We start from the raw sequence: 16,703 nt of genomic DNA on the forward strand, positions 1-16,703 counted from the left end.
TACTTTGGTAACCTGCTCTTTGAATTTTTGAGATTTTAAGAAAGACAGATGAAGATAAAAGCGTCTCTTCAAATAATTAATTTTTTTCTTGTGAAGTTATATATGGCTCCTCAGGTTGTTCTGGGAGTGTCGCTTAGTTCATAGAATCTGAAAGTTAAAGGTGAGTCTGATTTTGTAACTTTTTTTTAACTTTTTAATTAATTAATTTATTATATGATTGATGGGTTGGTTTCTAGGCCACATCCAGTGGTGCTCAGGGGTTACTCCTGGCTCTGCACTCAGAAATCATCCCTGGCAGGCTGGGGGACCATATGGGATGCTAGGAATCATACTGGGTCCCTCCCAGATCGGCCGCATGCAAGGCAAACACCCTACTGATGTACTATCTCTCTGGCTCCTGATTCTATATCTTTAATATTTGCAGCTGAGACCAGCAGAAGCAGAAAGTCAATGAATATTTGGATCTTTTGTTCAAAACTTCTTTTATTTCCAGTAGTCAAAAACCTAAGAATGTTTTCAAAAGTCTGTCATTAATAACTGTTAACAAATTTGTTTATAAAGAGATTAAATAAACATTATAAATCATCTTGTCAAGTATTTACAATGATATATTATCATATTCTTACCCATATAAAAATTGTTTTTATATTGTTAAAATATTAATTAAAACTGTTGTAATTACATTTTTTAGATGTAAAAGTTTTTAAGAGGAGACAAATATGTGAAAAAACATAAAATAAACATTTTAACTTAATTTCAAAGAACTTATTTTTTTCTTTTGTTTTTGTTTTTGAGTGGCATTTGGGAGTGCATAGGGCTTACTCCTGGTGGGATTGGGGTGACATATGGGATATTAGGGATTGAACACTGGTAGGCTACATGCAAGTCAAATGCCATGCTCTGTGTGCCCAAGTACAAGTGTAGAGAATAATTTTTAAGAAATTCAGGGCCCAGAGAGACAGCACAGCGGTGTTTGCCTTGCAAGCAGCCGATCCAGGACCAAAGGTGGTTGGTTCGAATCTCGGTGTCCCATATGGTCCCCCGTGCCTGCCAGGAGCTATTTCTGAGCACACAGCCAGGAGTAACCCCTGAGCACCACCGCCCCCCCCCCCAAAAAAAAAGACAAAAAAAAAAAAGAAATTCAGCTTTGCATTTGGTAAAATTTGAAGCTGAAAGGAATAGATCATAAAGTCCATTATCTCTTTTTTATAGAGGAGGAAACAGACTGAGAGAATCTGACTTGCCTACTGGGAAAAGTGGCTAATGGCACAATTAAGAAGCCCCAATTTTCAGACTCCTAAGTGTTTCCTTACATTTTAACTACACACTTTACTAATACATATTAACAAATGTCATCAAGAAAGAAAAAAATGAAATAAGTTCATAGACAAATTATTACCCTCATCCCTCATTATCCCCTACAATTGGCACAAAGTTCAATTTGTGACTCTTGGGCTGTAAACCTATATATACTTTAAAAATTAAGCGTTTGGAGATGATTTCTTTGTCCTGAAATTTTCAGGTTGCTTGAAATACAAACAGAAGGGCTGCCAGTCGCCCAAAGCACATGCTGATGCTTGCTTACTAGGATTCTGATTGGCTGCAGCCACCTCTGTCTCTGTGGACCTCATTAATTTGATGTGCTTTGCTTCTATGACAATAGAACATTTGCCTACTCAATTATTGCAATGGTATTTCTCAACTTGTTATACTCCTTTAGGGTCTGGAAATAACTGGGAAAGGCTTTATTTAGAGGACTCCTCTAAATTATTTTTTCTCTTGAACCTGATAAAAGAATGTCTGTTTTTGGGCCTGGAGAGATAGCACAGCGGTGTTTGCCTTGCAAGCAGCCGATCCAGGACCAAAGGTGGTTGGTTCGAATCCCGGTGTCCCATATGGCCCTCCGTGCCTGCCAGGAGGAACTATTTCTGAGCAGACAGCCAGGAGTAACCCCTGAGCAACGCCGGGTGTAGCCCAAAAACCAAAAAAAAAAAAAAAAGTCTGTTTTCTCAAATAGGTTAAGGTGATAGCTTTCACTTTAGTATTTTAAATAAAACAGCTTTTACTATAACATATGAAAACATGTAAATCTCTTTTGTATGCTCAATATTTCCTTTGTTTTTTTAATGGGTTTGGTTGTACATGTAATGATAACAATCAGAACAATAAATACTGCCAGATTCAATTTATTTTTATTTTATGTTTGGTTTTTGGGCCTCACTCAACAGTTATAAGGGCTTGCTCCTGTCTCTGCACTCAGGGATCACTCCTGGAGAGTTTACTATAAGTTATACCAGATGGGATTTTGAACAAGGCAAGTACCTGATCACTGTATTATTTCTGTATCAATATTTTACAATTGTTATTGTATTGAATAATTTTGTTAAAGGATGAATTCGTTTTCAAATATTTTTAGAAACAAAAATAATTTCTCCATATTTAAATAGGTAAAAGGTTATAGTAAAATAAGATTAGTAAAAGCTAGACATTTATTCTAATATTATGTTATTAGAAAGTCATAATCAGGGGCCAGAGCTGTGGTGCGGCAGTAGGGCATTTGCCTTGCACGCGGTTGACCTAGGATAAACTGTGGTTTGATCTCCGGCTTCCCATATGATCCTCCAAACCCAGAGCAATTTCTGAGCGCATAACCAAGGATAACCCTGAGCGTCACTGGGTATGGCTGCCTCACACACACACACAAAAACCAAACAACAATGAAGAAAGTCATGATCAATTTTTCCTTTCATTTTATGAAGTTTTTGAGGATTCCTCATGCAAGCATTCAATTTTGCTATATTTTAGTAAAATTTTCACCTTGAAAGGATGAATCTGCTGTCATGTCTTTGACTAAAATGTAGCATTTCCTGTTTTAATCGATTGTTTTCTTTTCTGTCATTTCATAAATTTTGTTACATTGTCTATATTTTAATTCTGTTTTAACTAATGTTCTTAAACTGTCATAATAGATGTTTATTGAACTCACATTAAATAAACATGCAAAGCAACACAATAGAGAATTAACATTATTTCCTTCTATTTTATAGACTTTGAAGTGATCCCAAGCAGATTAAATAGGATGTGCAATGTTTTACAAGAGATAAGTTTTGAGTTTAATTCAAAACTAACATTAAAACCTAAGTCTATGCATGAAGCTAAACAATCAATTCTAGCTCTTTACTAATCTCTTTCATTGTATTCTTTCCCTAACGTCAAAGCACCTGTCAGTGTCTTGTTCTTTGAGCCAAAAAACAAAAATTTCTTCTCTAGATCCTACTTCTACAGTACACCTTTGTTTTTATTTTCCTATTATTCAATTACCCTGGAAGATTACTCATATGCACTCTATTGTTTTTACCTCCTCATTCTTTGATCCACTATTACTCGTCTTTTGCTTCTACTATTGTAAAAACCTTTTCTGAGAATGAAAAATTAAGTGATAAATTATGTAACTTTTTCTTTAGAAATTTAAACATTTAAAAAATTTTAAGACATAAAAACGTTTTATTTAATTTTTTAGATATTTTTATTTTAATCAAAGTGGATTACAGATCTTTCACAGTAATATTTTAGGTACATAGTGATATTTAATCAGGGGCATTCCCACCACCAATGTTGTCCTCCCTCCACCCCTGTTCCCAGCATGCATCCCATATTCCCCTCTTTTATCTCCCTGGCTGCTATCATAAGTGGTCCTCTCTGTGTCTAGTATGTTGTAAATTGGGTATCAACTCTGTTGTTGTTGGCTTTGGATTTGGTGTTTAAGTTTGATCATTTTTTCTTTTTACTTCTACTTAATGTTCATATGACTGTTTGGACTTGGTACCCTCCATTATTTCCCCCTCCATTTGAACAGATGGTTCAAGTTGTGTGGTTCTGTTTGAAGGAAAGAGAAAAAAAATGGGGCAAAAATCAAACAAGCAAAAAATGGGAGGAGTCCTTCTAGAGGCTATATCTATCAATTTAAGAGCAGAAAGGGACAAGGAAGAAAAACATAACACCAATACAAAAAAAAAAAAAGATAAAAAAATCAAAATACTTGAAAAGCACCAGAGCAATATAGACAGCCACACAATAACCATGGTCCTGAAATAAAAACAAAACAAAGCACAAATAAAAACCCACGGCAATAAATAGAAACAATAAAAGAAACTAAAACAAAATTGATCTGTGCTTCTCTCTCTTTTTTTTTTCTTGCATAGACACAGTAAATATTGGGGGAGATTAGAAAAGGAATTCCCTTGGCCTAAGAGATACAGGGTTTCTCCGCCCTTGAAGTAGTATACTGTTATGGGAATAACTACAGGTTTTGTACATTCTCTTTTACTCTCCCCTACGTCCTTTTGTGGTGTCTGAAAACTTTCCCCTCTGTGTGGGTGATGAAATCCTGCCTCTGTAGCTGGAGATCTTGATATTTGCACAGGTCCAAGGATGGAGCCTAGGATGAAGTCTTTCTTTACGGTTCTTGAAGTTGTGATCCATCACTGTTGTTTTAATCAGTTTCTGTAATTGGTGGTCTTGGTTTTTACCTCCATTCTAGAACAAAGCCTAGGATAGAATCTTTCATTATGTTTTCAGAAGATCTGCTCAGTCGCAGTTGTTTCAGTCAGACCTCTGGAATTAGAGATCTTGGATGTTGTACATATCATAGTACAAGGCCTAGACTAGGGACCTTTTTTGTTGGTTCCAGGATAAGTTCTGCCAAGTCATGGTTATTAGAGTCGGTCTTTTCATCTTATCATTAGGAGGTGAGGTAAGACTACCTGTCTCAGTCCAAGTTGGTGCCATTTCCTTGTTTTCAGGATGTCATATAGTTTTCATTTAACATTAGGTGTGCTTACATTATTTACTATGTTGGGGATAAAGATAGAGGTAAAAATAATAATGCTTTTCAATATGGAGATTCCTCCAAAAACTGCAAATCAAGCTCCCATACGACCCAGCTATACCACTCCTAGGAATATACCCTAGGAACACAAAAATACAATACAAAAATCTCTTCCTTACACCTCTATTTATTGCAGCACTATTTACCATAGCAAGACTCTGGAAACAGCATAGATACCCTTCAACAGATGAATGGCTAAAGAAACTGTGGTACATATACACAATGGAGTATTATGCAGCTGTCAGGTGAGATGAAGTCATGAAATTTTCCTATACATGGATGTACATGGAATCTATTATATTGAGTGAAATAAGTCAGAGAGAGAGAGATAAAGACGCAGAATGGTCTCACTCATCTATGGGTTTTAAGAAAAATGAAAGACATTCTTGCAATACTAACTTTCAGACACAAAAGAGAAAAGAACTGGAAGTTACAGCTCACCTCATGAAGCTCACCACAAACAGGAATGAGTTTAGTTAGAGAAATAACTAAGTTTCTAACTATCCTAATAATGAGAATGTACGAGGGAAATAGAAAGCCTGTCTAGAGTACAGGCGGGGGTTGGGTGGGGAAGAGGGAGATTTGGGACATTGGTGATGGGAATGTTGCACTGGTAATGGGTGGTGTTCTTTACATGACTGAAACCCAAACACAATCATGTATGTAATAAATGTGTTTAAATAAAAAAATAAAAATAATAATAATAATGCTTTTAGTTGAGGGAACCATGACTTGGTCTAGAACTTCCAGCTATGTTGCTGTCATAATAGTGGAATTGAATTGTTTAATTATTCAATGGCAGATGAGTATAGAAAGCAACTGTGTATATACAAAACGGTATCACGCAACACGGAGAAAAGATGAAATCTTCCAGTTTGTTGCACCTTGACTGGAACTGCAAGGTACCACAAATTTGCTTATTATGCTTGCACAGGGCCACAATAATTTTTATATTGTTCCAAATTTAGTATATATACTGTCTAATCAAGTACTAACTGGAGGTGATATCAGCAAATTCATTCAGAAGGAGAAGGAAAAAATGCTAGATAACCTAACTGTTATATATAGAGAGAAACTAAACAAGGGATTAGATAGCAGTGAATGATGACAAACCCTTGGAGTTGGATTATAAAACAGATAATCAAGCTGGTGGTTAGGGGGATGAGGACCAGAAATTATTAGGTCGGGGCTGGAGAGATAGCATGGAGTTAGGGCATTTGCCTTGCATGCAGAAGGACGGTGGTTCAAATCTTGGCATCCTGTATGGTCCCCGAGCCTGCCAGGAGGGATTTCTGAGCATAGAGCCAGGAGTAACCCCTGAGTGCTGCTTGGTGTGATAAAAAAAAAAGAAAAGAAAAGAAAAAAAAAGAAATAAATGATTAGGTTATTAGTAGGGTCTTGGGCACTTTGGTGATGGTGAGTTGGGGTAACTGTATGCATTGATATCATAAACACCGGCACTACTATAAGCATGTTGACTAAATAATAATAACTAAACCAATAAAAAATAAAGAATTGTACACATGAAACAAAACACAGATAAACATGCTCTGGTATATGGGTATCTATTCAGGTATTATGACAACAAAATAACCTAAGAAATCTAAAAAGCTTAAATTTTGTATCATTCTAAGAGCTTTTATCTTTTTGATTCCAAGTTTGTTGTTCTCAGCAGCTGGATAAGTAGACTTTAGAGCTTATTTCACTTAGGTAAAGAGCAGCCATTCTGGTGAACTTTAATTCCAGAGCTTAAACTCTGATGCATTTCATTAGTATGTTAACAGCTGGCTGAGCAGTAGTTTTGAAGAATTCACATTCCCTATCCAGGGTTTCTCAGAAAATGTTTTGTTACTAATACTTAAATCCAAGTTAACTCTAATATTCAGGAATAATTTGAGTTATAAACAGGTAGACATATCATGTTATTTCAAAATATACATATACTCTAAAATATACATATACAAAATATATACATATACAAATGTACATATACGTCAGGATTCTTCCAAATTTATTCTGTGACTTCTTCTTTTTCTTTTTTTTTTTGATTTTTGGGCCACACCTGGTGACGCTCAGGGGTTACTCCTGGCTATGCACTCAGAAATCACTCCTGGCTTGGGAAACCATATACGACACTGGGGGATCAAACCGTGGTCCATCCTAGGCTAGTGCGTGCAAGGCAGACACCTTACCGCTTGTGCCACCACTCTACCCCTATTCTGAGACTTCTAAGGTCTACTTTTTGTTACAAAAAATATTACCACAAAGATGCCTTTTGCTATCCTTACATTTTCAAAGTAGGTTGTCATTTTACAATTTGAAATTAATTTTATAGAAAACTGATATTCAGTGTTAAAAACGTATCACCTATACTTACCTGGCAGGGGAGATACCATGATCACGAAGGTAGTTTCCCCAGGGCGAGGCTTATCCATTGCACTCCAGATGGGCTGACCCCTTCGATTTCCCCAAATGTGGGAAACTCAACTGCATAATTTGTGGTAGTGGGGGACTGAGTTCGTGCTCTCTCCTGGTAAAAAACAAAACAAAACAAAAAAACATGTCACCTAAATATTATTTTTCAGGATTTCTCCAATTTTCTTACCCCTTTGATTATTTCTTTTTTGTCTATCTGCCTTTTTGCATTTTTTAAGCTTTGGTTATTATAAAGGCAAAATTTTTGTTTTTTCTTTGCTGAATTCTAGATAATCCTAAAATGTGTAGACTAGGAAGATACAATAAATGGATAAATTTTAACTTTAATTTTTCTCTCTCCCTATCTACTTTTTTCATAATTTTATTTTTATTTTTATTTTTGTTTGGTTTTTGGGCCACACCTGGTGGTTACCAGGGGTTACTACTGGCTGTCTGCTCAGAAATAGCTCCTGGCAGGCACGGGGGACCATATGGGACACCGGTATTCGAACCAACCACCTTTGGTCCTGGATCGGCTGCTTGCAAGGCAAACGCCATTGTGCTATCTCTCCGGGCCCCCTTTTTTCATAATTTTAAATCTGTAGGATTCAAATATTAAAAAAAGTGAGCAAGGTCATGTTAATTATACAGGGGAATAAAAATTTTATCTGTTGGTGTAGTTACTTTGATACCTAGTGCAGATAGAGCAGATTTAAACAGATAACTTATCTGACATCTAGTGTCTCAAAGGCTCTTCACTGATTTAAGAAATAAATCTCTCCTTTTATTTATTTATTTATTTATTTTTATTAACATTTTTTGGGGGGGTCACACCTGGCAATGCTCAGGCGTTATTCCTGGCTCTATGCTCAGAAATCGCTCCTGGCAGGCTCAGGGGACCATATGGGATACCGGGATTCGAACCACCATCCTTCTGCATGCAAGGCAAACACCTTACCTCCATGCTATCTCTCTGGCCCCTCTCCTTTTATTTTTTAAAGAAAATGTGCCATATAGTTGATGTAGTTGACAATAATACATTTGTTTCCATTTGTGTGAAAACAGCCATTAAAAAAAGAATATTAAAAATAAAAAAAGAATATTAAAATTAAAAAAAGAAGAGAAGGAAGGAAATTTAAAAAGAAATAAAGTACAGTAGCAAGCTAATTTGTGAAAATTTTTATGTTTCCAATGAATTAATACAATGGCAGAAGGTAAAGATTTAGCAAACTCTTGTTAGTTGTCCATTCGTTAAATTGGCTTATTCCTATAGGAATGATAATATTAAACAAATGAAGTTGTCCAGGAATCCAAAGCACTGATACTGACACTATGATTGTTTGTGGGGTATCTTCTCAGCTGCCAGGCCTCCGGAAAAGGAAAATGTGGGTTGAAGGTTGCCCATATTTGCTCCAAAAACAGACCTGGTGATATTAGCTTACATGTTGGGTTGCTTTAAGATTGTTTGGTCAGATTGGTGTCCCTGAAGAGAATTGTAGAAGAGAGGAAAGGTAGTGCCAGAGGCAAAGTGGTGGTTCTGGAGATGGATGTAACAGGCAGCTTTGGCAGGTGAGGATTTGGTTTGCCCTCGCCTTCAAGATTTCCAGTTTTCTGCTGTGTATTCAGTGTACCATAATTTTTCTCTGTCCAGAAAGAGGGAGTCTATGGAGCTTGCCTGTTGCGAACATGGTGATTGCATTTTTACGCGTGGTTCCTTTTTTGATTTAGATGACTTTTCTTGATTTTATGTGCAGCATATTCCTCATATTCCTCTAGATTCCAACTTGAAAATATTTTCCGAAAGAATGACAAAACTAAGTTAGGACTAATATTTTTATTACATTAAAATTTTTGTAGTATATGGAAAAAATGTCATAACTTACATAGTTTGTCCTAAATTATAATTGCATACGAAACAATTATGGACCCACTTTTCTTTTTTTAAACTAAATTCTTTAATTGAATCATCATCAGATACAGTTACAACGTTTTTTATGATTGAGTTGCAGTCACACATGTTCAATAACCACATCCCTTCACAGTACATTTTCCACCACCCATATCCTTAATTTTCCTCCACCCCCCTCCTTGCACCGCCCTCAATGGCATTTTCTTTCATTCTTTCTTTCTTTCTTTCTTTCTTTCTTTCTTTCTTTCTTTCTTTCTTTCTTTCTTTCTTTCTTTCTTTCTTTCTTTCTTTCTTTTTTTCTTCTCTTTCTTTCTTTCTTTCTTTCTTTCTTTCTTTCCTTTCTTTCTTCTTTCTTTCTTTCTTTCTTTCTCTCTTTCTTCTTTCTCTCTCTTTCTTTCTTTCTCTTTCTTTCTTTCTTTCTTTCTTTCTTTCTTTCTTTCTTCTTTCTTTCTTTCTTTCTCTTTCTTTCTTTCTCTTTCTTTCTTTCTTTCTTTCTTTCTTTCTTCTTTCTTTCCTTTCTTTCTTTCTTTCTTTCTTTCTTTCTTTTCTTTCTTCTTTTCTTTCTTTCTTTTCTTTCTTTCTTTTCTTTCTTTCTATTTTTGTTTCTTTTCTTTCTTTCTCTTCTTTCTTTTTCTTTCTTTCTTTTTCTTTCTTTCTTTCTTTCTTTCTTTCTTTCTTTCTTTCTTTCTTTTCTTTTCTTTCTTTCTTTCTTTCTTTCTTTCTTTCTTTCTTTCTTTCTTTCTTTCTTTCTTTCTTTCTTTCTTTCGTTCTTTCTTTCGTTCTTTCTTTCTTTCTTTTCTTTTTCTTCCTTTCTTATTTTTTCAGTTTAGATACTGTAGTTTGCAATAGTTACTGAAGGGGTATTATGCATATCATTTTATATTTTAGCACTGCATCCAGTTCTTGTCCAGACTATTTCCAACTATCATTGTTGGATCCACTTTTCTATCCAAAATTGTGGTAGATGCCTCTAGTAATTTTCATGTACTCTTATACTGCTCCAATTATTCCTTCTTCAAGTAATTATTTAAAACATTACTTGAAGCACTGTGATTTACAACACTATTTTTAGGGGTTTATGAATACAGCGTTCCAACACCACACCCTCCACTAGAGGGTCTGCTTTTCTCCACTGTTATTCAAAGAATTATTATATGCAACTTGAGTATAGCTTCAGACATATTTATTTGTCTTTCTACAATGTAACATGTATGTTTTCAATAATAGGCATTTCTTTCATTTTGTGTTATATGCCCAGTATTCAACCCACATGAGACATGTAGTCAGTGAACATTTATTAACAAAATAAATGGTTGCTCTCTCACCTTCTGCTCACAGAAATATTATATGAGCATTTTATTTTGTTGATGCCAAAGGATGACTATTCGTTGTAAATGGAATATTTAAATGTTTTCCCTTTGGACTAGGTGATATCAATTTCAATGCTGTCAGCTGTCCAAGATTGAGATCAGCAAAGAACTAAGCAAACTAGACCACCATTTACTCCTTGTCCCCTTGGTCCATAGAGATACATCTCATAAAGACAGCTATTGATTACTTCCATTACACTGCTGGGAAAGAGAGCAATAATTGCTTTTGGATGTTGTCAATGAGTATTTCTGTTAATTTATCAGGAGCAAGGCCACCTGATCCCTCCTCTTAAAAAACAAAAAAAAGCTGACAAATTTACATATCTGTATTTTAAAATATTTATTTAATTTGAAAGTAAAAAAAGTAAAATTCAAAATTAATGTTTTCAGAAGATTATTAATATAACTAAATAAAACATTTTCAGGTAGAAAACAATATTTTATATAAAACTACTATTCATATTTAAAATTTATTTAATGTCTTATTAGGGTTTTATAGAGCTGTACACTTATCATACTCATTTTTTAGTTAGGTGAAGAACCCAGATAGCTTCCAAAAATCCTGCACATCAATCTTTTACCAAGTTTTTAAAAATATCGGAAAATTGAATGAGAAACAGTATTGGAATGGAATGGACATTTGAAAAAATGTATAACAAAGGATCCACTTTGATTAAGACAATATGGGTGTGGATATGGAACATACACTTTGATGACCCTGTAAGGATTATTTTTGCTTTTACTATTATTTAAGCATTGTATTTAACTGTTATTCATGGTATAATAAGGACCGTTCAAGAATGAGTAGTGAAAGAATTTTGGATATTTGGATTTAGGGATAGTTCTATTTTACTTCTTGGGGCTTACTTTATAATTAGAAATAAACTACCAGTTTATTTTCAGTCTTGAATTAAATTATGTTGATCATTTTATTTATATATGGTATTAGTAGTCTGAAGCCAATTCCTACAGATTATGAAATATGATTCTTTCCTATTCAACATTCAGTGTCATATTGGTAGCTTAAAATGGGCTATCGTGGGAGTATTTACACAGGAGCAACTGACAAATACTATGAAACATAATATATGTTTCCTTCAAAAAAGATGGTTGCTAATCATTTTCTGCATGTCATATCCAACTGTCTATTTAGGAAATATTAATATTGTGTGCCCAGAATCCCTCTAGTTAAGTAATCCTTCGCATGATGTGGTCTAGTAGGTATTTCAGTCCTAGAACCTAAACTTCTTTTACCATAAAGATAGTTTTAAAATTTAAAAAATTTTAAATTTTGCTCTGTTCTTTGAACATATCGTTCTAGTATGCTTTTCTGTATAAAGAAGCTATCATTGTAACATGTACTTCTCACCTTTTACACATTTCTTATGCAATTTGAGTTTAAAAACTGTGTGGTGGCAATTGCCATCTCTATGATAGTTCTTTATTATATTTTTAGATATATTATTCAGAAAGATTTTTTTTGGCTAAATGATTAAAGTTTTATATGTATAGTATCATATAATCTGAAAATAGTGATATTTTAACTTTTACTTTTCCAGAATGAATCCATTTTTTGTGACTGAATGCTATAGCAAGGATATAATCAGTTATATTTATTAATGAAGAAAATGGAAATCATTGCCTTGAGTCCAATCTTAGAGGGAGGACTTTAGATTTTAACTTGTTAATTATGTTGATAGCTGTGGGTTGGTTTGAAGTGGTGTTAATATTTTCTGTTACATTCCTTCCCTCCCTCCCTCCCTCCCTCCCTCCCTCCCTCCCTCCCTCCCTCCCTCCCTCCCTCCCTCCCTCCCTCCTTCCCTCCTTCCTTCCTTCCTTCCTTCCTTCCTTCCTTCCTTCCTTCCTTCCTTCCTTCCTTCCTTCCTTCCTTCCTTCCTTCCTTCCTTCCTTCCTTCCTTCCTTCCTTCCTTCCTTCCTTCCTTCCTTCTCCATACCTGCCACTGGTAGCCAGAGAATTGCAGTGCAAAATGTCCTACTGTGTCTTAAAAGCTCTTGGTATAATGTAGTTAAATTTTCAAGAGCACATTTGATTAATTCATCATAAGATTTGTCTATTTCACCTCTCATTTCTTTTTTTTGAAGTTTTTTTTTATTTAAACATCATGATTCCATATATGATTGTGATTAGGTTTCGGTCATGTAAAGAACACCCCCTTCACCAGTGCAACATTTTCACCACCAATGTCCCAAATCTCCCTCCTCCCACCCCATCCCCACCTGTACTCCAGAAAGGCTTTCCAGTTCTCTCATTCATTCACATGATTATGGTAGTTCTCTGTGTAGTTATTTCTATAACTGCACTCACCACTCTTTGTGGTGAGCTTCATGAAGTGAACTGGAAGTTCCAGCCCTCCTCTCATTGTCTCTGAGGATTGTTGCAAAAATGACTTTTATTTTTCTTAAAACCCATAGATGAGTGTGACCATTCTGCGTCTCTCTCTCCCTCTGACTTATTTCACTCAGCATGATAGATTCCATGTACATCCATGTATAGGAAAATTTCATGACTTCATCTCTCCTGATGGCTGCATAATATTCTATTGTGTATATGTACCACAGTTTCTTTAGCCATTCGTCTGTTGAAGGGCATCTTGGTTGTTTCCAGAGCCTGGCTATTGTGAATAGTGCTGCAATAAATATAGGTGTGAGGAAGGGGTTTTTGTATTGCATTATTGTGGTCTTAGGGTATATCCCTAGGAGTGGAATAGCTGGGTCGAATGGGAGCTCAATTTCCAGATTTTGGAGGAATCTCCATATTGTTTTCCATAGAGGTTGGACTGGCCGTCATTCCCACCAGCAGTGGATAAGAACTTTCTCTCCACATCCCCGCCAGCACTGATTGTTCTCATTCTTTGTGATGTGTGCCAATCTCTGTGGTGTGAGGTAATATCTCATCATTGTTTTGATTTGCATCTCCCTGATGATTAGTGACAAGGAGCTTTTTTTCATGTGCCTATCAGACCTGATACCATAAAGTATATAGAACAACACGTCGGTAAAACACTCCATGACATTGAGACTAAAGGCATCTTCAAGGAGGAAACTGCACTTTCCAAACAAGTGAAAGCAGAGATCAACAGATGGGAATACATTAAACTGAGAAGCTTCTGCACCTCAAAGAAAAAGTGCCCAGAATACAAGAGTCACCCACCGAGTGGGAGAAACTATTCACCCAACACCCATCAGATAAGGAGCTAATCTCCAAAATATACAGGGTACTGACAGAACTTTACAAGAAAAAAACATCTAATCCCATCAAAAAATGGGGAGAAGAAATGAACAGACACTTTGATAAAAAAGGATCACATCTTATTTCTAAGGGATTGTCAAAATTCAGTTCTTCTTGATACTTATCAGTGACTGAAGAAATATTCAGTAAAAGGAGGTGTATTGTTCAAACACTGAATAGCTGAGTTTATGAAACAAATATTTACCAAGTTACTTAGGCCACAGTGTTGACTTTATATTTCTTTTAGGTTCCGAATAATCATAGTTCATATAAGCAGAATATGACGGATAACAATAATTTGAATTTTTAACATTTTTGTTGTTATATATGTTATTATAATTATTTGATAGAGATGAAGGAGATCTTTGGTAAAGTTGAAAAGTTGGGTGCATCTGGGGACTTGGAGTAGAAGGATCCCTTGGCCAAGTTGCATCTTTGTTTTTTCTGTTCTATCATTAACATATGTCGTTGGTATAAACCAACATCCCGAATAGTGCTGTCTGGTTTATTCAGTGGCTCAAATGTATTACTCTTATATTTTTTCCACAATCTAGTCTCCCTTTTATCTGGAATATTGAAGAATTTTTATTTCCTTTTCAATTGTATCTTTTGTGTCAGTTTTGCTAAATATTCTAGTTACATTATTAATGTTGACATATTCACAATGCTTCAGTACTGTGAGATATACTTCTACTTAGCAGTGCTTTACAAACATAACCCTCTTCAATCACCTTTTGTGCTATTGGTTCTTGACCTTTCACCAATGGGTACCAGATGACAAGCTTATTCCAGTCCTCAGTTGGTAATATGTAATCCAGTTCACCAATAAGATGTTCTTTGAATGACTGGGCATAGCAGTTTTTGAGAAATCCAGAGTTATCTATTGGTCCAGGATAAATATTTTGATCTCTCATGTGGCATTTTTCCTACCTGCCTAAGCCAAAATATTTTTTCCAATGGACCAGTGATTATCAACTAGGTACCAGGTGTTCCCTTTGTGGAGCGGGATCTTTAGCAGCGTCACGATGTCAGAACATTGGATGTGTCCAAATCCACCACTCTGCCTTTCACCATCTTCTTCCACTAACAGCCTCCACTTACTTTTTATGATTAATTCCTACCTTTATAAAATTATGTTCTGAAAAGCTATTTGATGCTATTGCTGTTTCTTTGTGACTTTTAGATACTTGAATTGTATTCCAGTTTGTGAAATATCCTGGAGAATGTTCCATGGGTGCACTTTAATTTTAGGCAAAGTTTTATAGATGTATTAGGTTTGCTTAAATGGTGGATTTTCACCAGCACAAAATTCTTAAATTCAGGATCAAAATTTTATAATGAATTTATGTTCCCTATTTGTTTCTAGGTAATTTATTTTTAGAAACTCACATTAGCTCTTGAGTGTGTTTCAAGTCTTAGTTCTTTTACACAGAATATGGAAATGAATATCTTTTTATAAAATAATATGTTTAAGTACCATGATTATAAACATGATTGTAGTTGGGTTTCAATAATAAAAAAAAATTCCATCACCAATGTCACCCATCTCCCTCCTCCCTCTCCTGAGAAATGAATTATTTTTATTTATTTTTATAGTTTTAAACTAAGACCATAGGATCTTTTAATGTATATGCAATGGAACCCATTTGTCACTGATAAAATTTCATGGTTAGTTTCTTTCTTTTTAAACACGTTGGTTTCAAACATGATTGTGGTTGGATTTCAGTCAGATAAGATGACACCCCCCCCCCATCACCAGTGCAACATTCCCACTACCAATGTCCCAAATATCCCTTTTCCCCACCCTGCCCCCACCTGTACTGTAGAGAGGCTTTCTATTTCCCTCATACATTCTCATTGTTAGGATAGTTTGCAATGTAGTTATTTCTCTAACTAAATTCATCATTCTTTGTGGTGAGGTTCATGAGGTAGGCTGGAACATCCAGCCTTCCTCTCTTTTGTCTTGGAAAATTGTTAAGAAATGTCTTTCATTTTTCTTAAAACCTATAGATGAGTGAGACCATTCTGCGTTTTTCTCTCTCTCTCTCTCTCTGACTTATTTCACTCAGCATAATAGGTTCCATGTACATCCATGTATAGGAAAATTTCATGACTTGATCTCTCCTGACGGTTGCATAATATTCTATTGTGTATATGCACCACAGTTTCTTTAGCCATTCATGTGTTGAAGGGCATTTTAGTTGTTTCCAGAGTCTTGCTATGGTAAATAGTGCTGCAATAAATATCGGTGTAAAAAAGGGATTTTTGTATTATAGGTATATTCCTAGGAGTGGTATAGCTGGGATCATATGGGAACTCAATTTCCAGTTTTTGGAGGAATCTCCATTTCGCTCTTCAGAAAGGTTGAACTAATCAGCATTCCCACCAGCAGGGGATAAGAGTTTCTGTCTCACTGCATCCCCGCCAACACTGCTTGTTCTCATTCTTTGTGATGTGTGCCAATCTCTGTAGTGTGAGGTGGTACCTCATAGTTGTTTTTATTTGCATCTCCCTGATGATTAGTGATGTGATGCATTTTTTCATGTGCCTTTTGGCCATTTGTATTTCTTCTTTATCAAAGTATCTGTCCATTTCTTCTCCCCATTTTTTGATGGGTTTGATGTTTTTTTTCCTCATAGAGTTCTGTCAGTGCCTTGTATGTTTTGGATATTAGTACCTTATCTGATAGGTATTGGGTGAATAGCTTCTCCCAATCAGTGGGCGGCTCTTGTATCCTGGGCACTATTTCTTTTGAGGTTCAGAATATTCTCAGCTTAATATATTCCCATCTGTTAATCTCTGCCTTCACTTGTTTGGAGTGTGCAGTTTCCTCCTTGAAGATACCTTTAGTCCCAATGTCATGGAGTGTTT

General features: G+C 35.5%; 1 non-coding gene and 1 pseudogene across 1 annotated transcript; one reads left to right on the forward strand and one right to left on the reverse strand.

Annotated features, from left to right (window-relative positions):
- LOC126004491 (ubiquitin carboxyl-terminal hydrolase 15-like) overlaps positions 1 to 14,906 on the reverse strand; it is an 82,391-nt pseudogene extending 67,485 nt beyond the window's left edge.
- LOC126004936 (U1 spliceosomal RNA) lies at positions 7,258 to 7,421 on the forward strand. Its single transcript, XR_007494140.1, has one exon. It is a non-coding gene; the product is annotated as a U1 spliceosomal RNA (small nuclear RNA).
- Positions 14,907 to 16,703: the final 1,797 nt, after the last annotated feature.

The sequence above is a fragment of the Suncus etruscus genome, chromosome 3 (assembly GCF_024139225.1).
Source record: "Suncus etruscus isolate mSunEtr1 chromosome 3, mSunEtr1.pri.cur, whole genome shotgun sequence".
NCBI lineage: Eukaryota > Metazoa > Chordata > Mammalia > Eulipotyphla > Soricidae > Suncus > Suncus etruscus.